A 22063-nucleotide genomic window follows, 5' to 3' on the forward strand; every position below is an offset into this window, starting at 1 on the left:
AAATAGTAAAAATGTATAGAAATGTGGCATTATCATCAATGTACAGACCCACATAAAAAAGTTATGGTATTTTTACCACACAGTGAACACCTTAAATAAATTCCACAAAATAATGTAAAAATTGCAGTTTTTTTTATCTTTCCACCTAAAAAAGAAATAATAAGTTATTTAATACACTATATATACCCCAAAATGGTTCCTAATAAACCTACAACTAATCCCGCAAAATAAAATTAAAATATAGAAGAAAAAACGATGACTGGTAGAACACAAAGAAGGAAAATATTATTGGTCCTTAAGGCTAAAATGAACTATGTTACTAAGAGGTTAAAAATGCTATTGTTTCCCTGAGTTGTGCGCCAACAAGATTTACTGCAGACACACATTGAAAAATCTACAATAAAAAAGTGACATTTTTGGGAGGATTTTTCCAATGGCACTGTTAGGAGGTTAAGCCAAAGCGTCTCCAAACACTACTTCAGATATTCAACTGTCTAAGGCCTCATGCACACAACCGTCTTTCGGGTCCGCATCCGAGCCGCAGATTTTGCGACTCGGGTGCGGACCCATTAACTTCAATGGGACTGCAAAATATGCAGACAGCACTCCGTGTGCTGTCCGCATCCTTTGTTCCATTCCGTGGCCTCACAAAAAAAATATAGCATGTCCTATTCTTGTCCTTTTTGTGGACAAGAATAGTCATTTCTACAATGGGCCGCCTGTTCTGTTCCTAAAATTGCGGAAGGCACACGGGTGGCTTCAGTTTTTTGCGGATCTGCGGTTTGTAGACTGCAAAAAAACGGAACGGTCGTGTCATGTAGCCTAAGTCACTGGTGAATGCATAACTATATCAGTAATGCAAACCTTATTCAACTTTTACTAGCTTTTTTCTAATAGTTCAGTGTCACTCATGGTTTGCATGGCACTTCTTTTCTTTGTTTTTGCCATGCTACCCCAAATGCATGTGTGGCTCCAAAGACATTGACTTCAAAATTTTCAGGAAGCCTTTTAACTACTGTGATTCCCTAGACAGTCTTTCTGCAGTTATTAGCCTGCTAGAGTTCCGCAAACGCTTGCACTATCGAATTTATCTAATAAAGGCAACCTATGGCAATTGAAGACCCCTGGCATGCTTTGTCAAGTGAAAAAATGTATGTTGTTAAATCTTTGCAGCAAATTAGTGGTCATGTCTGCAAATAAAGATAGATACCAACAATAAGAGATAGAACATGTCTATTTCTACAAATTATTTTTCAAAAGATCAGCTAAACCCCAGTAAACATGGTTTTGAATGGGTTGTCTAGATTTTAAACCTTTTTGGGCAGCTCTTCCCCCTTCTGGACCCCTGAATCGTAATAGCTACTTGCTATTGGACATTTGCTTATACATACCAGCTCTCCATTCTGGCCAGGGGTGGATTAAGGATGCCACGCCAACCCCCTTCCAGTATTAGAAAATGGTGTGCGTACCACACTACCTGTATAATTACACACACTGATGAGAAAAAGGGTAGCAATGTTCTAAACTTTTGACTTTCCGGCTCCATATCTCACCATCCACTACAGCTTTAAATGTGAAACCACCATCATTTTATAGACAATTATCTCATATATAAATTGAACTTGCAACTAATGAGCAGATGATTAGTTATGCAGATTCTTATCATATAACTCTATATTTTGTCCACCGGTGTTTTTCCCCCCCCCCCAATTTAGGGTTTCCTAAGATTTGGACTCCAAGTCCACCCCCCTGTCAAGCCCAAGTGGAAAAGACATATTTGAATGGACATTCCATTCACTATCATACATACAGGAGAATACAACACTACATACAGGGCTGGAATGGGGCTGCAATTCAGCCCTGTCATTTTAAACCGGCCAGGTCCATTTGTCTAGTGAATGTGAAATATGTGCCCACCTTCCCAGTGGTAATGGTATATTTTTGTGGACATTACATTCACCAATACTAAACATCCAGGAGAATACAGCACCACATACCTATTACTTCCAGTGGCATCTTCTCTAATATAGATTTTCTCTTTCCTCATCTTCTCCATTGGGAGAAGACCATAATAACGATATCTTTTGTGTCTAGTCTCTGCAGAGTTTACCACACAGACATCTTAGTTTCCTTACTGTTTCAACAATTTTCCTCTCCTGGTGTCCCAACAGTGTCATCCTGCCACTACCCCCAATACTCCCCCTCTAAAGTTCCCCAGTACTTAATATAGGCCCCTCTACAGTGTTTGAGTAGTTATAATTGGCCCTTCTATAGTGCCCCAGTAGTTATCATAGGCTCTTCTATAGTGCCCCCAGTAACTGATATAGGCCCCTCTATAGTGTCCCCAGTAGTTATCATAGGGCCCTCTGTAATGCCCCAGCATTTAACCCCTTAGGGACTTAGGGCGTACCGGTACGCCCTGTTTCCCGAGTCCTTAAGGACCCAGGGCGTACCGGTATGTCCTGTTTAGTTTTGATCACTGCCGCACGGCGGCAGTGATCGGAACAGGGTGCCTGTTAAAATCATTCAGCAGGTACCCTGTAACAATGGCTAGAGGGGTCCTGTGACCCCCCCCCCCAGCATTGCCGATCGCTACAAACCGCTAGTCAATTCAGACCTGCGGTTTTTAGCGCTTATGCAAGTTTCTAACCCAGGAATCATAAACCCCAAAGTGCCTATATTTCTATGTTAACCCCACGCCCCCCTGCATCCCTCTGTGTTTCTGTGCCTGCTGGCGCAGCGGGGGGGGATTGCGGGCAGTGCGTGAGGCGGGCGGGAGGCGTGCGGCAGTGTGGGGGGTGGGTGCGCGATCTTCCGCCCACCCCCCGTTTATTTTCAAGATGGCCGAATGGTTGAATCAGAGTGTCAGCTCATTGCTGACACTCTGATTCAAACGGCAGACATCTGTGCAGATGTCTGCCATTTTAACCCCTTCCATGCTGCGGTCCTTAGGGACCGCTGTATGGAAGAGGTGAAGAGGGAGGGAGCTCCCCTCCTTCCCCTTCCCCGTCTGCTCAGTTGTGGCAGATGGGGAAGGTTCCCATGGCAACAAGACGCCTTCTCAGGCATCCTGCTGTCCATGGTGCTGAACAGATCTGTGCTAAAGGCAGAGATCTGTTCAGACAAAGTGTGAATGACATACAGTGCAGTACACTATATAGTGTACTGTACTGTATTATACAGACATCAGACCCACTGGATCTTCAAGAACCAAGTGGGTCTGGGTAAAAAAAAAAAATGTAAAGTTAAAAAAAGTACAAATTAAAAAAAAAACACATGTATCCCTGATTAAAAATGAAAAAAATTAAATTCCCTACACATGTTATGTATCACCGCGTCCGTAACGACCTGATCTATAAAACGGTCATGCTACATTTGCCGCACGGTGAACGCCATAAAAAATAAAAAATAAAAACTATGATGAAATTTAAATTTTGCTCACCTAACTTCCAAAAAAAGGTAATAAAAGTTATCAAAAAAGTCGTATATATGCCAAAATAGTGCCATTCAAACTGTCATCTCATCCCACAAAAAATAAGACCCTAACTAAGACAATCGCTTAAAAAAAAAAACTATGGCTCTCAGACTATGGAGACACTAAAATGTTTTTTTTTGTTTCAAAAATTATATTATTGTGTAAAACTTAAATAAATTTAAAAATGTAAACATATTAGGTTTCCCTGCGTCCGTAACAACCTGCTCTATAAAAATAGTACATTATATAATCTGTCAGATGAACTTTGTAAATAATAAAAAATAAAAACTGTGCCAAAACAGGTATTTTTTGGCAAATTTTACATTTTAATCAATTTTTTCCCGTAACAAAGCAAGGGTTAACAGCCAAACAAAACTCAATATTTATTGCCCTTTAGTTTACAGAAACACCCCATATGTGGTCGTAAACCTCTGTACGGGCACACAGCAGGGCACAGAAGGAAAGGAATGCCATATGGATTTTGGAAGGCAGTTTTTGCTGGACTTGTTTTTTGACACCATGTCCCATTTGAAGCCCCCCTGATGCACCCCTAGAGTAGAAACTACAAAAAGTGACCCCATTTAAGAAACTACACCCCTCTAGGTATTCAAAACTGATTTTACAAACTTTGTTAACCCTTTAAGTGTTCCACAAGAGTCAATGGCAAATGGAGATTAAATTTTAGAATTTCTATTTTTTGTTACTTTGCTTCACAAAAAATGTAATAAAGAGCAACCAAAAATCATATGTACCCTAAAATAGTAGAAAACAAACTGCCAACTTATTCCGCAGTTTCCAAAATGGGGTCACGTTTTTGGAGTTTCTACTCTAGGGGTGCATCAGGGGACTTCAAATGGGACATGGTGTAAATAAACCACACGGCGTTCCTTTCCTTCTATGCCCTGATGTGTGGGCCGTAGAGTGGTGTATGACGACATATCGGGTGTTTCTGTAAACTGCAGACTCAGGGCAATAAATGTAGAGTTTTGTTTGGCTGTTAACCCTTGCTTTGTTAGTGGAAAAATAGATTAAAATGGAAAATGTGGCAAAAAAATGTAATTCTGAAATTTCATCTCCATTTGCCATCAACTCTTGGGGAACACCTAAAGGGTTAATAATGTTTGTAAAATCCGTTTTTAATACCTTGAGGGGTGTAGTTTATAGAATGGAGTCACTTTTGGGTGGTTTCTATTATGTGAGCCTCACAAAGTGACTTCAGACCTGAACTGGTCCCTAAAAAGTGGGTTTTTGAAAATTTCAGAAAATTTTCAAGATTTGCATCTAAACTTCTAAGCCTTGTAACATCCCAAAAAATTAAATATCATTCCCAAAATGATCCAAACATAAAGTAGACATATGGGGAATGTAAACTAATAGCTATTTTTGGAGGTATTACTATGTATTATAGAAGTAGAGAAATTGAAACTTAGAAATTTGCAATTTTTTACAAAAAGGAATCAAATTGGTGGTGGCTGCTCTCTATGTAGCTATATGATGTGGTGCTGCAAATCCAAAGAGAGGACACCCTACCTCTCGAAAGTGGATAGAATTTTCAAAAAAGAATGTGAGGACGAGCACTCTCACAATTGGCATACATTTATTGAAAACCTGATATAATTGATTAGCTAAAATGAATAAAACAATAATACAATAAAATAATGTACATCTATTCAATTGACCACAATGGGATGCTCAATGATATCAAACAATTTGACAGTCTCTATCCGTCCTGTGAAAAATAATAATGATAGAAAAACCTGATTGGCCTGATATCCACAAGAGTTCAAGCAAGAGATGACACTCTTAGAGGTGTAGCTCCACAAGTTTTGCTGTTGTACCAATGTGGTAGGTAATGGCAGATGATAGTCCCGTCATATATGATGTTATTGTTGACAGAAAACTTATCAGCTTTACAATTGTCGGCTTTACAGCCGCTTACCTCCCCTTTGTATACCCCTTCAGTCCTGCGGTTCGCTTCAGACTGAGTAAACGGGGCTCGTCGGATACAGCTTGTTCCGTTGTTGTATTTGGTGGCCGGAGTTACCGACTGCCGATCGCTTACCTCCAAGATCTATGGTATGGAGCAAGCGTGGGAAGCCTCCGGCTGGTAAGAGGCTGGCATCTCACGTGGTTCTGTTTGGTATCCGGGTTTGATACTTGCGGAGTACGATTTACGTCACTTCCTGTGACGTGTTCTCTCTAGTACATCCGATACTTCCAAATTGAAATTTTCGGATATCAGAAGGTATAGTACCAAAGTTTGATTTGCATGGCCATGCAGTAGAAGAAATGCCGACAGGTATACAGCGCAATCCCAGACGCGTTTCGGGAGTTATCACACTCCCTTCCTCAGTGGTTGCGCCATACCTGTCTCGGACCAACTTTTATACCTCCCCAGGTCACCTTCAAAACCTGGACCGGAATTCTGGATATCATTGTTACGTTCCTGTGCACTTTAATATTAGGGCTTCTGGTTTTCATAGTCCGGTATTTATTCGCTGAGTCTTTCGTTGACAACATTCGATTTTAGATGTCGGTGAAGGTATAATATCCTTTCAATTCTTTAAGCATGATATACACTATCTCACTATAATAAATATGAGACTAATGTCACATCACTGAAAGCATCCCATTTGAAGCCAAAGTAATAATGGAAACTTGTGCTACCCACTTCGTTTCCTACATTAGATACAATGTATAAAATATAAAATATATAAAAAATAGATGATATCTATAAATTGTATCCATAAAATATATCAATAATGTCGATATAACAATAATACACATATAAATGGTAGATGTTTAATATGATATGATTTTATATAACGATGGCGGGCACATATTCGCCACAATTTCACCGATATTGGCAACACTTATAAAAGATCTCCAGTTCTAGGGAGGCCACTAGTCACAAGATGGTTTAACCCATTGTCAACCAACAAAAAAGGATACCCTTACAAAAAACCAAAGAGTTCCAACTCTGAGTTTAGGCCTGATGGTAACAGACTGCCAAACTCATATATTTTCCGAGACTCCCTCCTAGACATTTGCTTAATATAATTGCCTCCTCTCCAGTGTGGGTCTACCTTTTCCAGCGCCGTAAAGACGAGACTGGCCGGATCGCTGTTATGGGCCTCCTTATAATGTTTAGACAAAGAATGTTTATCATAGCCCTTCTTGATGTTGGATATATGCTCGGCCAGTCTCGTCTTTAATAACCGTTTTGTTCTACCTATATATTGTCTGTTACACGGGCACTGGACCAGGTAGACCACACCGGTAGAGTTGCATGTGAGGCAATCTTTGATGTCCCAAACAAATGTATTCTGTGTAGAGGGGACTGAGATGGTCTTGCGGGGTTTATTATTGATTTTACATGCGATACACTTTCCGCATTTAAAAAAGCCTTTTAAATCCATCCAGGTTCCCATCAATGTTCTTTTTTTATCTCTTGATTTCACGGAGGGGGCTATTGTAATGCCCAAATTGGGTGCCCTGGTGAATATAACCTTTGGAGATGTGGGTAAAAGATGGCCTATCACCCTGTCATTCAGTATGTGGTGCCAATGTGTCTTTACCACTTGTTGTATTTTTCTGTGGTCATCATTAAAAGGGAGAATAATTCTGTTGTTAATCTCATCACCTATCTGAGATGTTTGGGATGTTTGGGATATTTTGGTATCCATTTGATCAACAAAAAAGGTTTGTCTATCCAATTTCCTGACCTTTTCCAATGCTTTTTTAACTATTTCATCCGGATAGTCTTTATCTCGGAATAGCTGACACATTCCAGCCGCCTCATCCTCAAAACGCAGATCTTCCGTGCAGTTCCTCCTGACCCTCCGCAGCTGGCCAGTAGGGATATTGTCAAGCCATCTTGGGAGGTGGCAGCTGGAATATTGAATAAAGCTATTTCTATTCGTTGGCTTGAAGAAGGTATGGCAGACAAACCGATTGTTTTGTCTTCTAATCACCAGGTCAAGGAATTCGGTCTCCTCCTTGACCATGGCGTTGAAGACCAGATTTAATTGATTGTCATTGATCTCCTTCAAAAAGAGATCAAGAGCTTCTTTTCCACCCTTCCAAATGAACACCACATCATCGATGTAGCGACGCCATAGGGCCAGGTCCGCCCCCAGCCTGGGTCTGATAACTTGATGCTCCCATTCTGCCAGGAATAGGTTGGCATAGCTGGGGGCAAACCTGGTCCCCATGGCAGTCCCACACTTCTGCAGGTAATCTACACCCTCAAAACAAAAGTAATTGTGGTTGAGGATGTATCTTATACCATCGATGATAAACTGGATGTGGGTTTCCTCCAACTCTCCCTCTCTTTCCATCTGCCGTTGCACTGCGGTCAATCCCTGTTGGTGATCAATAGATGTATAGAGGGATTGTATATCCAGGGTCCCCATGATCCACTCTGGTTGGGCATCTAAAGATTCTAAGGTCTGAATGATGTGAGTGGTATCTCTTATATACGACCTAGTTCTTTTTACTATAGGTTGCAGCTGTGTATCAATATATCGGGACAAATTCGATGTAATTGACTCAATGCCCGAAACTATCGGTCTGCCTGGAGGGTTTTCGAGGTCCTTATGAATCTTGGGCAGACAGTAGAAGACCGGAAGTCTTCCCTGTGTGCCCAAGATGAATTCGAATTCTTGTTGAGATATCAACCTCTGCTCCAGGCCCTGTATACAATAGTCTTTCAACTCTCTATCGAATTCCCTCAGGGGGTCATTTTTTAGTTTCTTATAAGTTTTCTCATCCCCAAGTTGCCTAAGACACTCATTGTTATATTTCGTGGTGTCCAATATGACCACAGCTCCCCCCTTATCCGCTGGGCGTATAGTAATTGATTCTTTCCTCTGGAGAGAGTTTAACGCTGAAACTTCTTGTTTTGTTAGATTATCTCGATAGGTGGGTTTAGTTTTAAGTTTTCTTATGTCTTCCTCCACATTTTTTTGAAACACTGCAATTTCTCTGCTTATTTCGTTCCTTGGGAACATGGTAGATTTCTTTTTGAGGCCCGAGCCAGCCTTTACAGGATCTCTTTGTGTGAGATTTGTTCCACCCATTATTTGGACTTCATTTCTTACTATCGGGTTCCTTAAGAAATGTTTTTTGAGACAAATATTTCTAATATATTTTTGTATACCTATATATGTTGCAAATTTATCAATCTTTTTAGTAGGGGCAAATTTCAAACCCTTTTCTAATAGTTTAGCTTGCGCTGTGGTGAGTGTAATAGAACTTAAATTAATGACTGATGTTAAATTCTCTATCTGTGTCTCGTGTGTGATGACTCTTTTCCTCTTGCTCCTTCTCGTCTTTCGGATTCGTCTGTGTATCTGTGGTAGTTGTGTCTTAAATTTTCCCCGTGATTTGTTGTGGGTTGTGATTGATATTTCTTTCTTTGTCCGTTGTGATACTGGTTGGTGTTCTGTTGTGTGTAATGATATCTCTGTCTCAAATTGTATTGGTGTTTGTGTAACTCCTGATTGTGGGGAGGTGTTTGTTCTCTGTGTCTTATTCTTGTCCTGTGGTGAGCTGGATTGTGATCTAAAAAAGGCTGGTCTGAAAGTTGTTCATATCTGTTGCTTACTATCCCTACATGGTTATTATGTGTCTTATCTAATGTGTCAATTTGTCTATGTGATATTATATTTTGTGGTGAATCTAATTGATCCCCAAACTCTTCTATTTGTGGGTTCTTGTACGTGTTCAGATGTTTCTTAGTCTTTTTATTTATGATCTCATTTTCTATTTTGTCTAATCCCCTACATATTCTTTCTTGCCAGGTATCAAAATCCTCATTTCTGGGTAATTTGTCTATCTGTTCTTTTAGTCCTTCAATTTTTTTGTTTAAATCTCCTAATATCTCTGTTCTCCTTTTAATGATTAGTTTGACGAGCGAGATAGAATGATTATGGAGGAGTGTATTCCACTCATCCTCAAATACCTCACTCACCAAATCTTGGGCTGGAGTTTTATATAACATAAGTCCTTTGGGAACTTTTTGATGTTCTATATAAAATTGGAGTGATCTTATTTCCCAATGTTGTCTAAGCTGCTTTTGCAGCACACCTGCATCATTAAAAGGAGAACAGAGATATTAGGAGATTTAAACAAAAAAATTGAAGGACTAAAAGAACAGATAGACAAATTACCCAGAAATGAGGATTTTGATACCTGGCAAGAAAGAATATGTAGGGGATTAGACAAAATAGAAAATGAGATCATAAATAAAAAGACTAAGAAACATCTGAACACGTACAAGAACCCACAAATAGAAGAGTTTGGGGATCAATTAGATTCACCACAAAATATAATATCACATAGACAAATTGACACATTAGATAAGACACATAATAACCATGTAGGGATAGTAAGCAACAGATATGAACAACTTTCAGACCAGCCTTTTTTAGATCACACTCCAGCTCACCACAGGACAAGAATAAGACACAGAGAACAAACACCTCCCCACAATCAGGAGTTACACAAACACCAATACAATTTGAGACAGAGATATCATTACACACAACAGAACACCAACCAGTATCACAACGGACAAAGAAAGAAATATCAATCACAACCCACAACAAATCACGGGGAAAATTTAAGACACAACTACCACAGATACACAGACGAATCCGAAAGACGAGAAGGAGCAAGAGGAAAAGAGTCATCACACACGAGACACAGATAGAGAATTTAACATCAGTCATTAATTTAAGTTCTATTACACTCACCACAGCGCAAGCTAAACTATTAGAAAAGGGTTTGAAATTTGCCCCTACTAAAAAGATTGATAAATTTGCAACATATATAGGTATACAAAAATATATTAGAAATATTTGTCTCAAAAAACATTTCTTAAGGAACCCGATAGTAAGAAATGAAGTCCAAATAATGGGTGGAACAAATCTCACACAAAGAGATCCTGTAAAGGCTGGCTCGGGCCTCAAAAAGAAATCTACCATGTTCCCAAGGAACGAAATAAGCAGAGAAATTGCAGTGTTTCAAAAAAATGTGGAGGAAGACATAAGAAAACTTAAAACTAAACCCACCTATCGAGATAATCTAACAAAACAAGAAGTTTCAGCGTTAAAATCTCTCCAGAGGAAAGAATCAATTACTATACGCCCAGCGGATAAGGGGGGAGCTGTGGTCATATTGGACACCACGAAATATAACAATGAGTGTCTTAGGCAACTTGGGGATGAGAAAACTTATAAGAAACTAAAAAATGACCCCCTGAGGGAATTCGATAGAGAGTTGAAAGACTATTGTATACAGGGCCTGGAGCAGAGGTTGATATCTCAACAAGAATTCGAATTCATCTTGGGCACACAGGGAAGACTTCCGGTCTTCTACTGTCTGCCCAAGATTCATAAGGACCTCGAAAACCCTCCAGGCAGACCGATAGTTTCGGGCATTGAGTCAATTACATCGAATTTGTCCCGATATATTGATACACAGCTGCAACCTATAGTAAAAAGAACTAGGTCGTATATAAGAGATACCACTCACATCATTCAGACCTTAGAATCTTTAGATGCCCAACCAGAGTGGATCATGGGGACCCTGGATATACAATCCCTCTATACATCTATTGATCACCAACAGGGATTGACCGCAGTGCAACGGCAGATGGAAAGAGAGGGAGAGTTGGAGGAAACCCACATCCAGTTTATCATCGATGGTATAAGATACATCCTCAACCACAATTACTTTTGTTTTGAGGGTGTAGATTACCTGCAGAAGTGTGGGACTGCCATGGGGACCAGGTTTGCCCCCAGCTATGCCAACCTATTCCTGGCAGAATGGGAGCATCAAGTTATCAGACCCAGGCTGGGGGCGGACCTGGCCCTATGGCGTCGCTACATCGATGATGTGGTGTTCATTTGGAAGGGTGGAAAAGAAGCTCTTGATCTCTTTTTGAAGGAGATCAATGACAATCAATTAAATCTGGTCTTCAACGCCATGGTCAAGGAGGAGACCGAATTCCTTGACCTGGTGATTAGAAGACAAAACAATCGGTTTGTCTGCCATACCTTCTTCAAGCCAACGAATAGAAATAGCTTTATTCAATATTCCAGCTGCCACCTCCCAAGATGGCTTGACAATATCCCTACTGGCCAGCTGCGGAGGGTCAGGAGGAACTGCACGGAAGATCTGCGTTTTGAGGATGAGGCGGCTGGAATGTGTCAGCTATTCCGAGATAAAGACTATCCGGATGAAATAGTTAAAAAAGCATTGGAAAAGGTCAGGAAATTGGATAGACAAACCTTTTTTGTTGATCAAATGGATACCAAAATATCCCAAACATCCCAAACATCTCAGATAGGTGATGAGATTAACAACAGAATTATTCTCCCTTTTAATGATGACCACAGAAAAATACAACAAGTGGTAAAGACACATTGGCACCACATACTGAATGACAGGGTGATAGGCCATCTTTTACCCACATCTCCAAAGGTTATATTCACCAGGGCACCCAATTTGGGCATTACAATAGCCCCCTCCGTGAAATCAAGAGATAAAAAAAGAACATTGATGGGAACCTGGATGGATTTAAAAGCGGAAAGTGTATCGCATGTAAAATCAATAATAAACCCCGCAAGACCATCTCAGTCCCCTCTACACAGAATACATTTGTTTGGGACATCAAAGATTGCCTCACATGCAACTCTACCGGTGTGGTCTACCTGGTCCAGTGCCCGTGTAACAGACAATATATAGGTAGAACAAAACGGTTATTAAAGACGAGACTGGCCGAGCATATATCCAACATCAAGAAGGGCTATGATAAACATTCTTTGTCTAAACATTATAAGGAGGCCCATAACAGCGATCCGGCCAGTCTCGTCTTTACGGCGCTGGAAAAGGTAGACCCACACTGGAGAGGAGGCAATTATATTAAGCAAATGTCTAGGAGGGAGTCTCGGAAAATATATGAGTTTGGCAGTCTGTTACCATCAGGCCTAAACTCAGAGTTGGAACTCTTTGGTTTTTTGTAAGGGTATCCTTTTTTGTTGGTTGACAATGGGTTAAACCATCTTGTGACTAGTGGCCTCCCTAGAACTGGAGATCTTTTATAAGTGTTGCCAATATCGGTGAAATTGTGGCGAATATGTGCCCGCCATCGTTATATAAAATCATATCATATTAAACATCTACCATTTATATGTGTATTATTGTTATATCGACATTATTGATATATTTTATGGATACAATTTATAGATATCATCTATTTTTTATATATTTTATATTTTATACATTGTATCTAATGTAGGAAACGAAGTGGGTAGCACAAGTTTCCATTATTACTTTGGCTTCAAATGGGATGCTTTCAGTGATGTGACATTAGTCTCATATTTATTATAGTGAGATAGTGTATATCATGCTTAAAGAATTGAAAGGATATTATACCTTCACCGACATCTAAAATCGAATGTTGTCAACGAAAGACTCAGCGAATAAATACCGGACTATGAAAACCAGAAGCCCTAATATTAAAGTGCACAGGAACGTAACAATGATATCCAGAATTCCGGTCCAGGTTTTGAAGGTGACCTGGGGAGGTATAAAAGTTGGTCCGAGACAGGTATGGCGCAACCACTGAGGAAGGGAGTGTGATAACTCCCGAAACGGGTCTGGGATTGCGCTGTATACCTGTCGGCATTTCTTCTACTGCATGGCCATGCAAATCGAACTTTGGTACTATACCTTCTGATATCCGAAAATTTCAATTTGGAAGTATCGGATGTACTAGAGAGAACACGTCACAGGAAGTGACGTAAATCGTACTCCGCAAGTATCAAACCCGGATACCAAACAGAACCACGTGAGACGCCAGCCTCTTACCAGCCGGAGGCTTCCCACGCTTGCTCCATACCATAGATCTTGGAGGTAAGCGATCGGCAGTCGGTAACTCCGGCCACCAAATACAACAACGGAACAAGCTGTATCCGATGAGCCCTGTTTACTCAGTCTGAAGCGAACCGCAGGACTGAAGGGGTATACGAAGGGGAGGTAAGCGGCTGTAAAGCCGACAATTGTAAAGCTGATAAGTTTTCTGTCAACAATAACATCATATATGACGGGACTATCATCTGCCATTACCTACCACATTGGTACAACAGCAAAACTTGTGGAGCTACACCTCTAAGAGTGTCATCTCTTGCTTGAACTCTTGTGGATATCAGGCCAATCAGGTTTTTCTATCATTATTATTTTTCACAGGACGGATAGAGACTGTCAAATTGTTTGATATCATTGAGCATCCCATTGTGGTCAATTGAATAGATGTACATTATTTTATTGTATTATTGTTTTATTCATTTTAGCTAATCAATTATATCAGGTTTTCAATAAATGTATGCCAATTGTGAGAGTGCTCGTCCTCACATTCTTTTTTGAATTTTTTTTAAAAAAATTGGTAAATTTGGTATTTTTTATAAATAAAAATGATATTTTTACTTCATTTTACCAGTGTCATGAAGTACTACATGTGACAAAAAAACATTCTCAGAATGGCCTGGATAAGTCAAAGCGTTTTAAAGTTATCAGCACTTAATGTGACACTGGTCAGATTTGCAAAAAATGGCCTGGTCCTTAAGGTGAAATAGGGCTGAGTCCTTAAGGGGTAAAGCTGGTCATGTAGCTCTGTAGTGTAGTGGTTAACATTCTTGGCTGTAATATAGAAGGTTGTGAGTTCAAATCCTGCCAGAAACTTTTCACAAATAGAGGCTAAATTAGATTTAAATACACTGACTTGAGCACATGCGATATTCTGCCAAGCATAGCGATAACTGGTCATGCTCGCCTAACACTAGTGGAGACTAAGGGCCTGCGAGCTTCTATTGGCTGATAAGAGACATGTGACCATGTGTATGACAGTTGGGATATGAAGAGAAACACTTGCAGGCTTGTATTGGCTAATGCAGGTAATTTTTTGGGAATATCTCAGGAACGGTATGTCCTAGAGTGCTGTGACCCCCACAAGATTTTCTTTCCAGGTAGCAAGGGATGTGTATACCAAGTTTAGTTGAAATCAATGGTTGTGTTTTTGAGAGATCATGGAACATACATACATATGTCCTTCTTTATATATATAAATTATTAAAGTGCCATTGATTCCATGCTCAGAGAAAATGAAAAGGGGACAGGAGGCAGCGCGTCATGTGTGGTGTTGTTGGCCAAATATAAATAGTGTAAGTTTTGTTGTTCACCTTCCAGAAATTGTTGTGGGAGAGTCACAACAGCTATGCCAATTTTGTTGGTTTTGTTCCCACCAGCATACAGGATTACTGAGCTGCAGCCTGGGTTCATGCCCGCATTGTTCTGTTGGATGCCAGGATTCAATAAAACGTGAAGAAGAAATGCAGAAGAACCTCTATTGCGGTGCTGCCAGTAAGGACATCCATCGCTACGTGCAGTGTTCCTGCCAGGTTCTTCTGCATTTCTTTTTATGTGCCATTCATTCCATGGTGCTGTACATATGAAAAGGGGTGCACATACATTATACAGACAATTGTACTAAGCATGAACAAGACGAGTTACAAACTGGTACAGAAGGAGAGAGGGCCCTGCCCGCGAGGGTTTACAATCTACAAACCATATATGGAAGCATAGGTGGTTCGGACCGCCAGGTCTCAGGCAGTTGAGTTGACATTATCGAGCCAGTATGCAGGCAGTTCAATGTCTTCATAAATGTAAAAAATGGAATACAGCGGCTCACCCCTGTTTTGTATGGATAGGTGCTCACCCTCAGGTCCTACCCTCAGGACCAGTGAAAGAGATTGTACCGTATAAATAAATGAGGGGGCACACTCAAGAGGGAAACACTGACTGGATGTATCAAGTTATTTAATATGTTCAAAATATTAAAAACAAACCCTTAAAATACACATAAAACATACATCAAATGATAAAATATGTGATATGCAGCATTAGCAAATAGAAACAATATCTCCTTTGAGGTTAATATAGCAGCCGACACACTGCTGTGTGTGTAAAGGGACAAACACAATGGTAACAGCAGTGTCCAAATTCCAATTGGGATGAATGTAGCAATTCTATAATAGATAATGTTCCAATTTAGATGGTATGGTATGGACGTCAGAATCAACAACTCTATGTATAGATAATGCTCCAATTAGAACATATGATGTGAATATCAGGGTCGACAGCTCAAATGTCCCGTACCTTTCCACAGATGAGGCACTATACCACTTGGGATAATGATTACGCGACTTAAATGGGGCGCAGATTTAATGCCAGTGTCCGGTACTCAGGATATGTAGAGATGCGTGTAGCAACCTCCAAGTTACTCACAGTTTCTAGCCGCTGTAGTGTTCCAGTCTCCCCCTTCCTTGCTGCGTGACTGCAGCGTTGATCTCCCAGATAGCCGTGGCGTCCCACGTGACCTGGTCTTTTGGATTCCGGGTTGACGCTTGTATGACGTCACTACTATGCGGCAGTAGCTTTCCGGCGGTAACTTTGATTGTGGAGGTGAATCGTTGAATCGCTGGACTTTCGAAAGTATGCTAGTATATAGCTGTTGTTCTCCGCTTGGAATCCACGCACTCTGAATTGCCAGACGCGTTTCAGGGTCTTGCACCCCTTCCTCAGTGGCCACCGAGTGAGTGGATTCTCACTCCTTATGTATGGTGTTGTCCCACCCATCATTAAGCTCTCTAGTGCTTGTTCAAATATGTGGGATGGATTTCATTGCTGCTTTTCATATTATAATTCAAAGTAAAACATTAAAATAACACTAAAATTCATAAATATTGTACCCAAATATTCACTATATAGTACTACTTATAGCTTTGTGGATAAACTACAAAATCAATTATAAAAGAACCGCATAAAAACGCATCAGTGTGAATTGCGTCTTATATGCGGTTTTTGTCTAGCATTGTAAAAACAGCTTTGTGGGTAAACTGCAAGGTCAATTTTAGGAAAACCGCATGAGAACCGCATCAGTGTGAATTGTGTTCTATATGCGGTTTTTGTCCAAAAGGGACAAAGATACTTTTTACCTAAAAAATTCAACCAAAAACACATCAATGTATAGTTGTTTGATGTAATTTTTGTGTTTTTGTACTTTGCTCATTGTATTTTTTGGGGTATTTGTATGGTGGAGTTTGTTGAGTATAGGGGGCCTTCCGGTGGGGAGGGGAAATCACAGCGTCAAACAATTGACAAACTGCGATGTCCCATCTCCACCGGACGGCCCCCCAATGCTTACAGGAATCCAAATATCTCCATCTCCGCATTGAGTCCCCTTGGGATGATGGTATCATACTCAAAAATTCTGCGGGATTCCTGTCTCGACATATGAGCAATGTGATTTCCTCCTCTCCACATTTTCTTAACTCTTTCTATAGCGGTGAATTTGAGGCTGGTCGGATCACAATTATGTTGAATTTTGAAATGCTTCGATAGGGAATGTGTTTCTAAGCCTTTCTTTATATTTGCCACATGTTCAGCTACCCTTTTTTTGAGTGTCCTTTTGGTTCTACCTATGTACTGTTTCTTACATCCACATTCCAGCAGATAGATAACATCGGTAGAGTCACAGGTCAGGCATTCCTGTATTTCTACACTAAATGTGTTTACTGTGGATGTTACCTTTGTTGTTTTTTTAGGGAAGCTAGTAATTTTACAATTAGTACATCTCCCACATTTAAAAAATCCATTAGTTGTCAACCAATTCTTTTTTTGTAGTTTTTGTTGTTGATTATCCTTCTTGGCTATTATAGTTGGGGCTATTTTGCCTGCCAAATTATTCGCCCTTGTGTACGTTATTTTTGGTACATCGCTCAATAGTGGGCCAATTAGCTTATCATTTAGTAAGTGATCCCAATGCTTTCGGATACTTCTTTCTATCACTTTGTGTTGAGAACTAAATGGAAGGATAATTCTTATTATCTCATCTCGTGATTGTGGCAAACCTGTCTCAAAGAAGCTTTTCCTTTCCATCTTTCTTACTTTCTCCAGTGATTTGTCTATAATTTGTACTGGATAGTCCCTTTCTAGGAATTGTTGTTTCAAGCCAGCTGCCTCTTCATCAAACTTGCTATCCACTGTACAGTTGCGCTTTAGTCTGCGGAACTGACTAGTTGGTATGTTAGTCAGCCATCGCGGAAGATGGCAACTAGCAAATCTGATGAAGCTATTCTTGGCCACTGGCTTGAAAAACGTGTTGCATTGTAACTGGTTATCTCTAATCCAGATTTCCAAATCTAGAAACTCAACTTTTTCTTTACTGGTAATTGGACTGAATACAAGGTTTTTATCATTTTTATTGATATCACTGAGAAATGAATTGAGGGACTCTGTTGTATTGCACCAAACGAACAGGATATCATCAATGTATCGCCGCCACAGCACCAGATCCGTCCCCAGCCTGGGCAAGATGTGTTCTTTTTCCCATTGAGCCAAAAAAAGATTGGCATAGCTGGGGGCGAATCTGGTGCCCATGGCGGTACCGGTACACTGCAGGTAGAACTCCTGCTCAAACGCAAAATAGTTGTGAGTTAGAATATAATTTACTCCATCTAACAGGAACTGTAATTGTTCCGCAGAGAGCCCATCATCTCCTGACAGCTGCTCGTATAGTGCTTGTATCCCACTTGTATGTTCAATAACTGTATAGAGAGATCCAACGTCCAGTGTCCCCAAGATCCATCCATCTACCCAACTGACTTCTTCCAATATCTTAATAATGTCAGTGGTGTCCCGGATGTATGATGGCACCCGTTTGACATAAGGTTGCAGCCATTGATCAATATATTTGGATAGAAATGGCCACATTTAAGAACAATGTAGAACGTGATTTAAGAAGAATTAAAAGTCGCAGGGTAAATCCGAATCTCAACAGGGAAGAAATTAAAGCCATCAAATCCCTACAAGAAACAAACAACATTATCATTAGGCCCGCAGATAAAGGCGGGGCCATTGTGATATTGAACACAAAGGACTATACAGAAGAATGCTATAGACAATTAAGATCTGGAAGTACCTATCAAAAACTAAAAGGAGACCCAACACAAGAATACTATAGCATCTTACAAAATTTCTGTATAAGGGGGGTTGAGGCCAAATTCCTTTCTGATCAGGAATCCAAGTTTATTTTGGACACTGAGAGGAGGGTTCCAATGTTCTACTGTGTCCCCAAGATCCACAAAAACCTGGAAGCACCTCCAGGTCGTCCGATTGTATCGGGCATTCAATCTATATCATGCAATCTATCCAAATATATTGATCAATGGCTGCAACCTTATGTCAAACGGGTGCCATCAGTACATCCGGGACACCACTGACATTATTAAGATATTGGAAGAAGTCAGTTGGGTAGATGGATGGATCTTGGGGACACTGGACGTTGGATCTCTCTATACAGTTATTGAACATACAAGTGGGATACAAGCACTATACGAGCAGCTGTCAGGAGATGATGGGCTCTCTGCGGAACAATTACAGTTCCTGTTAGATGGAGTAAATTATATCCTAACTCACAACTATTTTGCGTTTGAGCAGGAGTTCTACCTGCAGTGTACCGGTACCGCCATGGGCACCAGATTCGCCCCCAGCTATGCCAATCTTTTTTTGGCTCAATGGGAAAAAGAACACATCTTGCCCAGGCTGGGGACGGATCTGGTGCTGTGGCGGCGATACATTGATGATATCCTGTTCGTTTGGTGCAATACAACAGAGTCCCTCAATTCATTTCTCAGTGATATCAATAAAAATGATAAAAACCTTGTATTCAGTCCAATTACCAGTAAAGAAAAAGTTGAGTTTCTAGATTTGGAAATCTGGATTAGAGATAACCAGTTACAATGCAATACGTTTTTCAAGCCAGTGGCCAAGAATAGCTTCATCAGATTTGCTAGTTGCCATCTTCCGCGATGGCTGACTAACATACCAACTAGTCAGTTCCGCAGACTAAAGCGCAACTGTACAGTGGATAGCAAGTTTGATGAAGAGGCAGCTGGCTTGAAACAACAATTCCTAGAAAGGGACTATCCAGTACAAATTATAGACAAATCACTGGAGAAAGTAAGAAAGATGGAAAGGAAAAGCTTCTTTGAGACAGGTTTGCCACAATCACGAGATGAGATAATAAGAATTATCCTTCCATTTAGTTCTCAACATAAAGTGATAGAAAGAAGTATCCGAAAGCATTGGGATCACTTACTAAATGATAAGCTAATTGGCCCACTATTGAGCGATGTACCAAAAATAACGTACACAAGGGCGAATAATTTGGCAGGCAAAATAGCCCCAACTATAATAGCCAAGAAGGATAATCAACAACAAAAACTACAAAAAAAGAATTGGTTGACAACTAATGGATTTTTTAAATGTGGGAGATGTACTAATTGTAAAATTACTAGCTTCCCTAAAAAAACAACAAAGGTAACATCCACAGTAAACACATTTAGTGTAGAAATACAGGAATGCCTGACCTGTGACTCTACCGATGTTATCTATCTGCTGGAATGTGGATGTAAGAAACAGTACATAGGTAGAACCAAAAGGACACTCAAAAAAAGGGTAGCTGAACATGTGGCAAATATAAAGAAAGGCTTAGAAACACATTCCCTATCGAAGCATTTTAAAATTCAACATAATTGTGATCCGACCAGCCTCAAATTCACCGCTATAGAAAGAGTTAAGAAAATGTGGAGAGGAGGAAATCACATTGCTCATATGTCGAGACAGGAATCCCGCAGAATTTTTGAGTATGATACCATCATCCCAAGGGGACTTAATGCGGAGATGGAGATATTTGGATTCCTGTAAGCATTGGGGGGCCGTCCGGTGGAGATGGGACATCGCAGTTTGTCAATTGTTTGACGCTGTGATTTCCCCTCCCCACTGGAAGGCCCCCTGTACTCAACAAACTCCACCATACAAATACCCCAAAAAATACAATGAGCAAAGTACAAAAACACAAAAATTACATCAAACAATTATACATTGATGTGTTTTTGGTTGAATTTTTTAGGTAAAGAGTATCTTTGTCCCTTTTGGACAAAAACCGCATATAGAACACAATTCACACTGATGCGGTTCTCATGCGGTTTTCCTAAAATTGACCTTGCAGTTTATCCACATAGCTGTTTTTACAATGCTGGATAAAAACCGCATATAAGACGCAATTCACACTGATGCGTTTTTATGCGGTTCTTTTATAATTGATTTTGTAGTTTATCCACAAAGCTGTTTTTACAAGTAGTACTATATAGTGAATATTTGGGTACAATATTTATGAATTTTAGTGTTATTTTAATGTTTTACTTTGAATCATAATATGAAAAGCAGCAATGAAATCCATCCCACATATTTGAACAAGCACTAGAGAGCTTAATGATGGGTGGGACAACACCATACATAAGGAGTGAGAATCCACTCACTCGGTGGCCACTGAGGAAGGGGTGCAAGACCCTGAAACGCGTCTGGCAATTCAGAGTGCGTGGATTCCAAGCGGAGAACAACAGCTATATACTAGCATACTTTCGAAAGTCCAGCGATTCAACGATTCACCTCCACAATCAAAGTTACCGCCGGAAAGCTACTGCCGCATAGTAGTGACGTCATACAAGCGTCAACCCGGAACCCAAAAGACCAGGTCACGTGGGACGCCACGGCTATCTGGGAGATCAACGCTGCAGTCACGCAGCAAGGAAGGGGGAGACTGGAACACTACAGCGGCTAGAAACTGTGAGTAACTTGGAGGTTGCTACACGCATCTCTACATATCCTGAGTACCGGACACTGGCATAAATCTGCGCCCCATATAAGTCGCGTAATCATTACCCCAAGTGGTATAGTGCCTCATTTGTGGAAAGGTACGGGACATTTGAGCTGTCGACCCTGACATTCACATCATATGTTCTAATTGGAGCATTATCTATACATAGAGTTGTTGATTCTGACGTCCATACCATACCATCTAAATTGGAACATTATCTATTATAGAATTGCTACATTCATCCCAATTGGAATTTGGACACTGCTGTTACCATTGTGTTTGTCCCTTTACACACACAGCAGTGTGTCGGCTGCTATATAACCTCAAAGGAGATATTGTTTCTATTTGCTAATGCTGCATATCACATATTTTATCATTTGATGTATGTTTTATGTGTATTTTAAGGGTTTGTTTTTAATATTTTGAACATATTAAATAACTTGATACATCCAGTCAATGTCTTCATAGCAGCCACCTGCAGCGGGACCTGCAGACCTGAGACCTGCTTTACAGATTGATGCAAGGAGCAGGCACGGGACATTGACTGTGGCCCCATGGTTAGCTACCCTGCGTTGCAACATTTTTTATGCTTTTGCTGTGCTATGCAATGCTGTGTGCTTTATGCCTGTACATTACTGTATAATATGTGTGCAGTATCATCTCTGAGTAGAATATCTTTCTATTGTAAAGTCACTGTGAGCATTATGCCTGTACGGTGACATCCCTGTGCTCCTTATTCCTGTATGGTGAGATCATTTTGTACATTATTCCTGTACTGTGAGTCTGGGACATTAGTGTGTGCA

This window comes from Bufo gargarizans, chromosome 9 (assembly GCF_014858855.1).
Source record: "Bufo gargarizans isolate SCDJY-AF-19 chromosome 9, ASM1485885v1, whole genome shotgun sequence".
Lineage (NCBI taxonomy): Eukaryota > Metazoa > Chordata > Amphibia > Anura > Bufonidae > Bufo > Bufo gargarizans.